General features: G+C 44.8%; 1 protein-coding gene across 1 annotated transcript in view; it reads left to right on the plus strand.

The window, feature by feature from the left end:
• LOC144771874 (cilium assembly protein DZIP1-like) overlaps positions 1–14,291 on the plus strand; it is a 1,571,028-nt gene that overhangs the window by 896,373 nt on the left and 660,364 nt on the right. The window lies entirely within an intron of this gene.

The following is a 14,291-nucleotide window of genomic DNA, read 5'->3' on the forward strand; positions in this document are numbered from 1 at the left end:
CCGTTCTACAAATCTTTCCTTGGCCTTTTGTTTATTGCTTTCCAGGGTTAATATGCCTGTGAGTCTCAAGGAAGTGGGACTGAAGGTAACACAAACACATAGTAAGCACAGTGATTTTATGCAAACCATTCACTTTAAAAGATCTTGATAGAGTGGCCTTTCTCTAGATCAAGAATATACACTTTGGATCGGAAGCCCAAATTGGGCATGGAATGAAAGCCCAATGACTATACTCACCTGCATCCATATTTCACATATTTTGACCTGGGGTAAAATTTCTTATGTAAAGGAGTGCTGGCCTAGACACCTGACGAACATGAAGGAAGTGGAAGAAGGACTCGTAATTCAAGACTCACTGGCGCATGTAACGTGTCTAACGCTCTGTCTTCCACTGAATTTCGAGCTTGAATTATTTTACATCGTTAGGTTGGGTGTCATGGGTATGAGAATATCACTGCAGTATCGCAAAAAGCACTCGTTTAGTATGGTCATTTTTACAGCCTATCAACGACCCAGCAGAAATCACCTCATCAGAACCAACTCTTCCTCCGAAAACATTACAGCTTCTTGACTATTTTGTCTTTATTTTTCTCAAAGGTGTCCCACATTCTTTTTGTCCTGATGACACCTCCGAAATGACCCCAGAGGTTAAAACATCGCCAACACTATGATACTCAGACTAGGCCGTGTTTACCCATTGTTAGGCCGAGCTGAGGATGGTGATAATTGCTCTATCTTAGTTCCACTATTTAGACGGGAATTGTCTGTTTTTTGTATTTATGGCCCCAATGTTTTTCACTTTGGTGTGATCATTGGGGGCACTAAGCACTTGTTTTCTTTTATTTAGCTCTTTTTTTTACACATTTTCGGTGAATTTCATCAAATAAACAGTTTTTGGGGACTACAGGGAGCCTAGATTATTGAATTTCTAAACAGTCGTTGTGTGTAGAAATGTATTTGCTATTAACTATGCATTTGTATATTGAATGAATCCCTGGTGGAACACTGTTCCTCATGTCCACATTAATCTAGGTTCCCCAAAGCATAATGGGTTGGTTGCTCTTGTGCTTTAAAAGGTCAGGAGGACAACGGTGCTGGAAAGTGAATTTTGTGTGCCAATCTCACCCGCACTGCGCCTTGGCAGGCAATTTCACATGGGCTCGGTAGAAACTCGAACAGGTTTGGGGACAGACAATTAGTTTAATGCCAACTCATGGAGTTGCCTAACTATCTGCAGCCACTTTTCTTTCCAATGCCTGTTAGTCATTTTGCTGAGAAGAAAGAGTGGCAGCGTCAGAAGGGAACCCCATGAACTCATCCCCCGCCAGTGATTACAACAAACATGCCCAAACATCATTATAGGCTCATAGATTGTGTATAAATCCCAATGGGCTTTCTCTACATGACCTAATTTGTAAATGATTCAAAAACAAATACATACATTAAGCCAAGGGTCTTGTTTTTCAAGGTCATGTAGAAGATGTCACTAGTTTAGAAGATGGTTCAACGTCGGTAGGTGGTAGTGAAGGTTCCTCAGTGTTGGGGTGATGTGGTTGATTTTTTTCAGGACTTTGATGAGATGGACTACATTGTGTTGAACTTCCTTTCACAGGTGCCAGTGTATTGTTGGGGGGGCATGGATTACCCTTTTTGTCTGCCTTGAAAGGGTCAAATGATGAATTGGTCACACGGCGTTTTCATCCTGTAGATTTTATACCTCTCACCAGCAAAGGCATGAATCCACTAATGCTATATTGGCAAAACCTCCTCTGAATTGCAGCTGATCAGATTCCTCAGATTACTAGTTGCCTAAACAGATATGAAGGATCATAAGTGTTGTCTCTTGCAAAGGACAAAGAGCAGAACTTCTGAGAGTGCAGGAATGCCAGTTATACTCACCATATTGCTGCGTTGTTTAAAATTATGAAAATATGTATTTCAAAAGGTGGAGTTCAGTAAGCTCCATCTAAATTGCTTAAGGAAAAAAAGACTGTAAGGAGCAACTTGTACTGCGGTGTCTTTTTTACAGCAGCAGGTTCCATGTCCCCACTACTCCTCTTACAACAGCATGAGCGCCTGGTCAATAATGGTCCCCATACCTCATATGGAATTGCCAGTTTAAAAAAAATTCCTGATAGCCTGTGCCATGCCCATTCGTTATTTCTGGTGGCCAGTCCTATTTCCATCATGCCGCATATAGATGTGGGTAGCATCAATAGCACCAGCAATAATTTTTATTCCATAGTTTATTATGTACATACATTTTATTACTGTACTCTGGGAAAGACAGTTATACGAATCACTGACACAATATTGTGGTAAACAATATCAATGACATAAATATTGTGTCAAAAACTAAGGGTGGGCGTAGTATGCGTAGTGGGGCTACGCGAAGCTACACAAAGTGGGCGAGAAACTACGCCCACCTACGCACTTCGCGTAGCCCCACTACGCGCCGCCTGCCCCCCTCCCCTACATACCTAATTTGTGTAAATACTAAAAGAAAAGTAAATAAAAAGCACTTACCTATTCCGCTGCGTCCCGGGGCTCCCTCTTCTCGTTCGCGCCACCGTCTTGGATACCAATGCGCATGCGCGGGCGGCCGCGCATGCGCATTTCACGTGAGAAATGCGCATGCGCGGGCGGCCGCGCATGCGCATTGGTATCCAAGACGGCAGCGCGAACGAGATGAGGGAGCCCCGGGATGCAGCGGACAAGGTAAGTGCCTTTTATTTACTTTTCTTTTAGTATTTGCACAAATTAGGTATGTAGGGGAGGGCGGGTAGTGGGTGGCGGGCAACTTCGCTACGCCCACGGAGTGGGCGTAGTGTTGCCTGCTACGCCTACTTTGCAAAGGGCGAAGTAGGCAACACTATGCCCACTCTGAGGGCGTAGCAAAGTCCTTTGTCCAAGGTTTTCAAAAACATTGTTCACCAGATTATTGTGCTCCTATATTTATAACGGTAAGTACACAAATATCAGGAAAAAATATTGTTGACAGTAATATGGTCAGAAAATAGACAACAATATTGATTTTTATTATTGGGTTTAAAATAGTAAATGTTAAATATTTTAACATATACATTTAATATACTGTAAATTAAATATGTTCCACTAATATTTAATACTATATATATAAAAATGTATACAAATTGTGTATTTCAGAAAAAATATTTTTTTTAAACATACAACTAAAAACATTTCCTTCATACAATACACGGATAATCTTAAAAAAAACAGTCACATGGCAGTACGTTTGCATTACAGGGACATTGTTTCATATTATTAGCTAGAAATCCAAATGAACAAGTCGTTAGCAGCTTTACAATTAATGATGTGCAGATTTGAAGTGCAAATGCTTCTTTGAACGGTTAAAATCATGTGATCATAACGACCAGGAGAGAATGTAGCCTTAGAGCTAGAGTGGTCGACCTCGAAGCTGAGGAACTAGTTTCGAGTCTAAGCAACGGCCCTTAACATCCTGTGATTCTGGGCAAATCACTGAATCTCCCTGTGCCTAACAAAAATGAATGTGTCCTTGTGCAATGAAACTGGTGCTCATGTAAAGCACTCTGATACCCGATATCTTCGGGTTTAGTTTGAGCTATTTAAAAATAAAAAAATAAAACAAAACATGTAGCATTACAGTCAAATAAATGAACAAGGAGCAGTGCAATTAACACACTCAATGACTCTTATCATTGTTCTTTCATTGTTCATTTTGTCAGTTGTCAATTGCACTTAAGCTAAAAACCTACATCTTGAATTAGGTGCTCAAATTACATACTCAAGCTTATTGTGTGCAATTTAGCTAAACCAAGCTACAGTGAAAAAACAGATTTAAAATGGCAATAACCCATTAACATATTAATCCCTTTGCTTCCACATGCGCCCTACAGCAAATACGTAGCTGCTCATGCTGGCCAGTATGTAATTACAGGTATGACCTTTTAATACCCTTAATGCTTCAAGGTATTGCCTAAAACCTAGGTGAATACAAAGTATTGCTTCTTGGCCTTGCAGAGAATGGGCAAAAAAACACAGAAAATGGGAAACAATTTCTTAGTGTTCATTTGACACATAGAGCAAATTCCATCTTCAGAAGAAACTGCCTTTCTCAATTTCTGAAATATCGTAACAGAACTTTATGTACAGGGTCTTGGCCAGCTGAGGCTGGGGTGCATCCAAAAACTCTTCAAAATAGGTTCTGGACTTTAGTTCCAAAAATTGAGCTAACAGTCTAGCCAAACTGCAACTGTGGTGTAAGCCAGAAATATCATAATCCCAAAAAGGGATTTCAATTGCATTCTGGAAGTCACATTTAGGGAGTAGGGATCAGTCCAAAATGTCCTGAGCCCCAATTTGGTAAACCAAGATTCAACGTGCCTAAACCATGGAAAGGTGGTGTGTTGGCCAAGCTCCTATGTGGCGCAAGTTCCTCTACTACTCAAAACACAACCCAGAAGAGGAGGGGCCTTAACAATGCTACATGCTCTATTCTCTTGATTGCAACATCATGGAACATAGGAATAAAATGTGTACTTTTGGAGAGGTGTAAAAGGGACCTTACAAATGTTTTTTTACTCTCGGTCAGCAATTCTGTATTAGAAAGGTCCCAGATTTCAGCACCAGATAGGGCTGCTGCTTGTGCTGGTAATTTACAAAGGCCAATTGCTCTAGACAATGTTGCCTGATGCATTTTAGAGATTGCCATGGCTCTATGATGAAGTAATGCTCTTCGCTTTGGATGTGTGGAGCCGTGAGTAATTTACTATATAGTGTAATGCCCAGATACTCAAATCTTGTCATACATTCAAGTTTCTTCTGCTGCAGACTAATGAGGCCTCAGCACCATAAATTTGGTCTTAAGGGAATTAATCTCCAGACCATTGTTTTCGCAATATAGATTGAAATTATCCAGTAATTTCTGCAAACCTCTCGATATTTGTGATAATAGAAGAGTGTCACCTGCGAATAAAAGTGCAGGGACTGGGACCGTTCTAACTGTGTAGAAACATTATTGCATTTAAGAAGAACCGTAATAACATAATTCACATAAAGGGAGAAAAGTGTGGGCATAAGAAGACAACCTTGTTTCACACCTCTACGTGTAGGGATACGATCGGTAAATTGACCCCGTGGATCCCAGCAGACTTGACCATAATTCTTATGGTGTAATTTTATTAGATGAATAAGAAGATCCTGGGGAACTCCCAGCTCCTTGAATGAAGCCCGCAACGATCCCCTGGGAACTAGATCAAAGGTTGCCCTTAGATCAACAAAGGCTATATATAAATGGCCATCCCTCAGCTTTGTGTATTTGCAGATGATGAGAATGAGCCTAAACACATGGCCTATTGTGCTCACTCTTGATTTTAATCCTGCCTGGTAAGGTGACAAGATCTTACTGGCCTCTATCAAATCTATGAGTTTATTCAATCTGTCATGCATAGACCTTCTGAAGAATATCCAGAAGGCTAATTGGTCTATAGATATCCCTGATTGTTTAGATCTTCTTTTTTTATAAATGGGAAATATCTCAGTACCTTTCTTGGTGTCTGGTTTTGGGGCTCCTAAGACTGTAGAGGTACACAACAGATTGAAATATGGGCACCATATTGTTAGGGCTGTCACAATAACTTTCCTGGAAGTTTATCTGGGCAAGTGACTTTACACAGTTTAATAACCCTGATGCTCACTTTGTCGCCTCTAGGGTGACATATGGTTCTAGTGACATGGCACGTGTTGCGCAACCACAAACACGAGTAGGAGGGGCTATGAAAAGTGAGTGGTCATCATCATTGCCATGTGAGTAAAGATTTGCAAAGTGTTCTACTGATTCATTCTGATTCATATAGCAGTCATTCAGTGAGTCTGAATCCTTGCTCCCGTGGGCTATTATTTTCAAAACGTCCTATTAACTAAGTTCAACCAATTTGAATTGACTCAGTTATGCTTGGCTACTATCAATGCTGTCTTACACTGAACTCTGGCTGCACATACCTCAGACGGTGATTTCGATTTTAAAGCTTTCACTAAGGGCCCGATGTAGGTAGCCAAATACCGGTCGGTAACGGCCGAAAATCGGTAAATTCGGCCATTACCGACCGGTATTAGTGCATCGAGATGTATGTCACCAAAAACGTACCGAATCGGTAAATACCAGTCGGTAAAACACCGATTCGGTATTACACGATTCGGAATTCACCGAATACATAATCTCCGAATCAGTAAATAAGAAATGGTAAGTTACCGAATCGGTAAATACCGAATTCATATTTACCGAAGTGGTAAAAAAGGCCATTTGAGATGTAGCAAAGTCAGGAAATACAGAATTTCGTGAAATTCGGTATTTAAGAGTCGGTATTTAACATGGATTGGAAGCAGGTGGAAACCAGGAACAGGATATATAAGAAGCTCCCAAAATGCAACAGTACACCCACAATGGCGGCCTTCTACGTAATTGCAAGGCGGCTACGGATACAGGCAGCAGGAGAGAGGGTCTGGCTAAGGGAGGAGCAGGTATATAGGCAGAGGATCACCCTCTTCCAACTCACTGAAGCAGAGATCCTGCAAAGGTACCGACTCCACCCCAGAACAATCCTGGACTTGATCAGGGACCTCCACCCATATCTGGAACACCCAACCCCAAGAGCACATGCCATCCCACCCCATGTACAGGTGCTGTGCTGCCTACACCTTCTTGCCTCTGGGAGCTACCAGCACGTGATAGCCACTGTAGGTGGAGTGTCCCAGAGCTGCCTGTCACGCTTCTTCAGAAAATTCCTAAACGCCATGATGCAGAGGATGGAGCACTACATTGAGTTCCCTGAGACACCTGCAGAACTAGCAAGGACAAAAACCGAATTTTATCAACTTGCACAGTTCCCGCACATAATAGGATGCATCGATGGTACGCACATCCCACTATGCCCACCTGCAGCAACTGAGCACATTTACAGAAACCGGAAGTCCACACATTCAATCAATGTGCAGGTGATCTGCAACGCTAGCAACATGATAACGGACATTGTAGCCAAATATCCTGGGAGTACCCACGACTCCTACATATTCACCAACAGTGGGATATACAGACGCCTTGTTGCTGGTGATTTTGGTGATGGATACCTGCTGGGTAAGTATGTGTGAGACACTCTGACAGTTCATGCAGAAGGAGCACTCCTGAGTATGTGACTAATCTAATTATCCTTTCCCACCCAGGTGACAGTGCATATGCCCTGCGTTCATTTGTGCTCACCCCCTACCTGAACCCATCCACCAGGAGTGAAAGGCGTTATAACCTGGCACACAGAACAACACGTTGGGTGGTGGAACGTACATTTGGGCTGCTGAAAAGTAGATCTAGGTGCCTCCATAAGAGTGGAGGTGCACGTCAGTACACGCCAATAATCTGTTGCAAGATTATTGCGACCTGCGCCATGCTGCACAATCTTGCCACCAAGGAGGGCACAGAGATAGAACTCACATATCATGAGGACTTTGATGATGGGACAGTACAAGCAGCTCACAATGCAGCAGGAGCAGCACCAGCAACAGATGGTCTACTGCGACGTGCTGAAATTACCAACAGATAATTCTAATTGAGCGATGACACACAGCCATGTCCAGTGATTGGAACACTCACTTTAATGTACACAACTGCACCTTCCAAAAAAACATTAATCAAATTAAATGCACCTTGCACAATCTTTTGCCAAAGTTTCCTCACTTTGACCTGTCCTGTGATCAATATATCTTTCAATGCTTGCGCTTACGCATGATGTTTTGCGAGGCACGGGGCTGGGGGTCTACATGTGCAGTGGTGCCAGTGTCTTCGGCATGGAGTCTGCTGCTCCTAGGTATGTCCTGAACAGGCGTGCTGGACCCACTCCTGCTCGTTGACTCCTCAGTGTCCCCAACAACCATGTTGCCACCTGTGGCTGTCAGCTGTGTCAGCATTGCCTCCATTGCTGATGTCACCCTCCCCATCCCCCGGGACAAGTCACTGCAGCAGTGAACAATGTCAGTCTGCAGATTAACAGAGCGGCGACACTGCAGGGTGGTGGAAGTTGCCAACCGGTTAATCGACTGATTGAGCAGCCTGACCTCGCGCATATACCTGCGCCTCTCTTCTTGGTCACTTTGCAGCCTGTCACAGAGGGAGCCCATGCGCACCTCCATGCCCCTCACCCCCTCTGCCATGGACTCCATCCCTTTGCCCATTGCCTCCATCCCTTTGCCCATGGCCTCCATTCCCCTTGCCATGCACCTATCCCCCGATCAATGTCCGACATCCTGGTATTCAGGATGTGCACCTGCCGGTGCACAGCCATGATGCCTTTGGCCTGCATACGCTGGACTTTCACCATTGTGGCTTCAAGCCCAGCGAAGACACCCTGCACATCCTGCCCCTCATCCTGCTCTTGTGCCCTACGGACACGGTCACCTGCACGGCCAGATCCCAGTGAGCCAAGTTGTCCAGCGTGGCCAGCCATTGTTGGTGTAGTAGGTCTGGGAGCCACTACCACTTCCTCATCGGAGCTCTCCAGGATCCGTAAAGGTGGGACATCCTGCCTCCTTGGCCTCACGCGCACAGGGGACCCTGAGCTGGGTGTTGTGGCTTCTGCTGGTGCTGGCTGAGTCTGTGTGTCGAACAGCAGGGGCGAGAGTGGCTGAGCAGTGGTGTCGTGCTCCATTGCTGTGGGTGCCTGGGGTGTGGATGTTTCCTCAGGCACAGTGCTAGGTCCAGCAGTGTCTTTTGCCTTCTCCCGCGCAGACGATGTTGTGGCACTACACTCCCCTCCTGGCGCTGCTCTGCGCGATGACTCTCCTGTGAACAGACATGGACAATGATTAGCTGCCTGTTTTCCCAACACAGATTCCTAACACACATTTTCATTTGCCTAGACTGTTTGTGCATTGGGAGTGTGGCATGGCATGCAGGGTTCGGTGTTGGCAGCTTTGATGTATGTACCTATGACTACAACTACCATGATGCATTGCTGGGGACTACAGTCATGTGTGCTAGATTGTGAGTGATTCACCCACATTGGGGAAGGGGCCTGGGAATGGGTGGGGTACATGTCCATGCATCTTACCTTTCTTACTTGCAGCTCTGGCTGAGCTATCAGCATTCTCGATCCCATGTATGCTTTCAGGCTCCATGGTTGATTCCACGAGCTGCTCCAGGTCGGTGAGACTTGGGGCACGGCTCTTCCCCCCACCGGTTGCTGCTGATTCCTTCCTCTGGGTGGCTAGTTTTTTTTTGGTGGTGATCCTCAGATCATACCACCTCTTCTTCATGTCGTCAATTTCTCTGTGGGTCACTCCTAGAGCATTGACCTTGCTCTGTATTGCCAGCCAGGTGGTCCTCTTTACAGACTCAGCTACAAGCAGAGACTGTTTCCCGAACAGCTGGCTGTAGTGCTGCACAACCTCCTCCACCAGCACCTGGAGCTCTGTTGGGCTGAATTTCACCTTTCTCTTCCTGTCCCCTCCATCCTTTTGTTCCTCCTGGGACTCCATGCTGTTTCTCTTGGTCTCACTGCAGCCTGCTCCTCTGTCTCCCTTCCAGCTCTCTCTGCAGTTCTGTTGCTCTGCACCTGCATGGGTGTGGCCACCTCCAGGTACTGGGGTGTGGTACTTGCAACTGATTGGCTGATCTCTCAGATGCTAGGATGTGGGGTGTGGTGGGTGTCCCTGATTGGTGCACAGGCTCACATGTCATGTATTCGAAATTTCGAGATCGGATTTTACCGATTCGGTATTTACCGATTCGGTATTTACCAATTCGGTAAATTCCGATTCGGTGTCTCCCATTCATTCCTATGGGACTGGAAGGCCATAGGGTTGTATGGGTGTTACCGAGTCGGATATTACCGAATCGGTATTTACCGAGTTTGAATACCGATTGATACCGATTCGGTATTTTTTTCTGGATTTTTACCTACATTTGGGTTTTCGGTTCATAAATACCGATTAGGTATGAGTCGGTATTTATGAACCGGTAAAAAAAAATTACCTACATCGGGCCCTAGGTCTTTTGTTGCCCTACTGCATTCCTTCGTATACCAAGGATTGCTCAATATGCTTTTCTTTGGGGATGCAGTTGGATTTCTTGCTGGTGCTTTAGTTAAGAGTACTTTTAGGGTGCCAGCCAGATTATTATGTACATCAACTATATGGATATCGGTAACAGGAAGGTCAATAAAGGGAGTGAAAGCATTATAGATTTAAGTTAAAATCACTGTATTTCCCAATATCAAGGGCCACTTTATTGATCTGCGATCATTTCCCACATTTGGTAGTAGAGCAGTGGGTATAGCAGACACATCCAGTTCTTGGATCACAGATCCTGATAAGATTAATTGTAGCTGGTAATGATCACCATCTTCCAAATTGTCTATCTTGAAGTCAAGCATTTTGTCCCACATAGTAACCCCTACCAAGAAATAGTTGATGTTCTCTCATAAAACTTGTTGTCGTTCAACTGTCTTAATGCCTCCTGGCAATATTGTTCCCTCGTCATTAGAACAATATTTCCCCCTTCGTCTGCGGGTTTGCAGATGATCTAATGATTTGTTTCAAATTCATGCAATATGTGTCTTTGCTCTTTAGAGATGTTCTTCTTAGTCATTTTAGGAATTTCCCTCTTCGTGCGGAGCCTAATTAAATCTTTCAATACTGCATCTGAGAATGCATCGGTTGCGTCATATGACAGTTGAGGCGTAAATTGTGACACACGTTTGAAACTAGTTGATGGTACTTCTTGTTCTGTTCCTACATCTCTGTTCCTCTGTGACAGAGTGCGTTCTTCATTGTCTAGTCTCCCAGTTCGTAAATCACAAGAAAATCATATTTCATGCATGAAAAGAATTGATTTACAATGGTGAAGTCTCCTTTCTATGTCTATTAATCAGGACGCAAGCAGTCAAAATGGCCGCTCTCAGTGTCTTTTTGAAAACAATGACAAAGGAAATCCGAAACGCGTCTGTTTATGAAATAAATATCTGAAAATCCTCCCCGCGAGTGCTGATACTCTTTTCACGAGAGGAATTTGGGAGTAAGGAGCTGATTTGATTTGCATATGGCACTGGGTCAGACTGATTTGCATATGGCCATGTCTGAACTGGGGTGGCAGAGTGGGTTAAAGAACGGTGATGGATTAAACCCAGATCTGTTGACTGGGTGTGAGTGTTTGCTTGGTTCTGATGCTCCGTCCATCACCACCCCCTTTTGTACCGCTTTGTTCGCCATAAATTGGCAGGGTATGCTCAGACGTGCGTCCCTTGCTCACTTTGCCACTGGATTCAAGCAAGCCTGGCTGAAGACGGCTGTAATGCCAGAAACGGTCCTAGGAAGCTTGTTTCCGGTCCAGGGAAGGCATGGCTTGGCAGTTCGGGCTGGACAATTCCCATGAGGCACAGGGTCAGACTGATTTGCATATGGCCACTTCTGAACTGGCGTGGCAGAGTGGGCTAAAGAACGGTGATGGATTAAACCCAGATCTGTTGACTGGGTGTGAGTGTTTGATTGGTTCAGATGCTCCGTCCATCACCACCCCCTTTTGTACCACTTTGTTCGCCATAAGTTGGCAGGGTATGCTCAGACGTGAGTCCCTTGCTCACTTTGCCACTGGATTCAAGCAAGCCTGGCTGAAGACGGCTGAAATGCCAGAAACCGGTCCTAGGAAGCTTGATTCCGGTCCAGGGAAGGCATGGCTTGGCAGTTCGGGCTGGACTGTTCCCATGAGGCACAGGGTCAGACTGATTTGCATATGGCCATGTCTGAACTGGGGTGGCCGAGTGGGCTAAAGAATGGTGATGGTTAAACCCAGATCTGTTGACTGGGTGCGAGTGTTTGATTGGTTCAGATGCTCCGTCCATCACCACCCCCTTTTGTACCACTTTGTGCGCCATAAGTTGGCAGGGTATGCTCAGACGTGAGTCCCTTGCTCACTTTGCCACTGGATTCAAGCAAGCCTGGCTGAAGACGGCTGAAAAGCCAGAAACCGGTCGTAGGAAGCTTGATTCCGATCCAGGGAAGGCATGGCTTGGCAGTTCGTGCTGGACTGTTCCCATGAGGCACAGGGTCAGACTGATTTGCATATGGCCATGTCTGAACTGGGTGGCAGAGTGGGCTAAAGAACGGTGATGGATTAAACCCAGATCTGTTGACTGGGTGTGAGTGTTTGATTGGTTCAGATGCTCCGTCCATCACCACCCCCTTTTGTACCGCTTTGTTCGCCATAAGTTGGCAGGGTACGCTCAGACGTGAGTCCCTTACTCACTTTGCCACTGGATTCAAGCAAGCCTGGCTGAAGACAGCTGAAATACCAGAAACCGGTCCTAGGAAGCTTGATTCCGGTCCAGGGAAGGCCTGGCTTGGCAGTTCGGGCTGGACTGTTCCCATGAGGCACAGGGTCAGACTGATTTGCATATGTCTGAACTGGGGTGGCAGAGTGGGCTAAAGAACAGTGATGGATTAAACCCAGATCTGTTGACTGGGTGTGAGTGTTTGATTGGTTCAGATGCTCCGTCCATCACCACCCCCTTTTGTACCAATATAAGAAAACTAAGCAATACAAGACATCAAGTGCTCTATTAAAGTTAAAAAATTATTTTATATCTGGACGGTTTGGTCCATGATAGTCTCGCAAGGGTTTCACAGTAGAGCAAATTTTAAAATGGATCCCGTGATTTGCTGAGAAGCTTGTTTTCCTCTTCACCCTTCTCACACGAGTCACGTTGGAGCAAGGCTCTGTTTGGCTGGCTCTTGGAGGTTTTGAAATTAAATGGCCGCCATTACTGTTCACTGTGAAAATTTGTAGTTGTTGTGAGAATTAGGTAAAATAGTTAAATATGGGGGCAGGAGAAAGACATCTTGTCCCTTTAGATTTGGACAGGAGGCCTGAAGGCATAACTACTGTGTTGGGAATAAATGTATATTCGTTTTCAAAATGTTTGTGATCCTGTGGGATTCTTGGTGGTTTGTGAAAAGTAAAACATAAGTAGGTGAGTTCTCAATGCTGTCTACTACTAGAAAGGCATTCTGTGTACCTAGTTATTGAGAGGTGTTTTATAAGGCATAAGTACTGTCATGAATAACATATAAATTCAATTTTTTTTAAATGCTGCCATCTTGCAATACTCTCCCGGGATTGTGAACAGTAAAAAGAAGTAGGTGAGTAGGTAAAAACTTGGGTCTGCTCTAAAGTGACTTCATTCATAGCTACCCTCTCTCTTACAATCTTATGCTTATGTAACACCATGAACTTTGTCTTGTTCACATTAATATTAAGACCATGGTCCTGGCAAAACACCTCAAATCTCACAATCGCCTTCTGGAGACCTTGTTGCTTTTTAGAGATTAACAGGGTATCATCTGCAAACATTAGCAGAGGGATCTTCCTACCATCAAGTGTGGGAGCGTCAGTGGGGTGATTCATAAAATACTGGATTACCCTGTTAATGTGCAAGGAAAAGAGTGTTGGCGCAATTACACTCCCTTGACGAACCCCTCTGGCGATCGGGAATCTATCGGTTGCCTCCCTTGCTGACCCCATCGCACTTGTGCGAAGTTCGCATCATGAAGTTTGATTAGAAAAGCCAGTAGATACAGGGGCATATTCTGTTCAGCGAAAACACTCCACATCTTGGCATGCAGCACTAAGTCGAATGCCGACTTAAGATCTACAAACGCGGCATACAGCATGCCGCCTCAAAAGATCACCGCACGCCAGTAAATTAAAACAAATCTAAAAACCTGATCGATAGTGCTCGTGTGTGAGTGGAACACAGCCTGTAAAGGGGACAGGATATCAAACTTGTTGATGCAGCCTTGGATTCTGCTCAACACGAGCCTAGCAGTCACCTTCTGGATACAATCAATTAAACTTATGGGCCTATAATTACCAGGATCTGAACAATCCCCCTTTTTAAAAATCAGGATAATCTCAGCGCCCTTCCATGAATCAGGTATAGGGGAGCCTTTTGCAATAGCGTTCGCCAGGGACTGGATGTAAGTCACCCATACTTCCTTTTCATGTAAGAACAGGTCAGCTGGTACACAGTCCAACCCGGGTGCTCTACCCCTCGGGCCGTGTTAAGTGCTATATCAACCTCCAGCTTGGTGAAATGTAAGGGAGGAATGTCTACAGGGATATTGGGAAAACCATGGCACGGCTCAGAATCTCGAACAGGGGAGGCAAATTGAGTCATAAAAAGTGAAACCCACCATTTCGGTGCTATATGGTTGAAAGGTGATACACTACCTTGCCCCATTTGACCAAA

The sequence above is a fragment of the Lissotriton helveticus genome, chromosome 8 (genome assembly GCF_964261635.1).
Source record: "Lissotriton helveticus chromosome 8, aLisHel1.1, whole genome shotgun sequence".
NCBI lineage: Eukaryota > Metazoa > Chordata > Amphibia > Caudata > Salamandridae > Lissotriton > Lissotriton helveticus.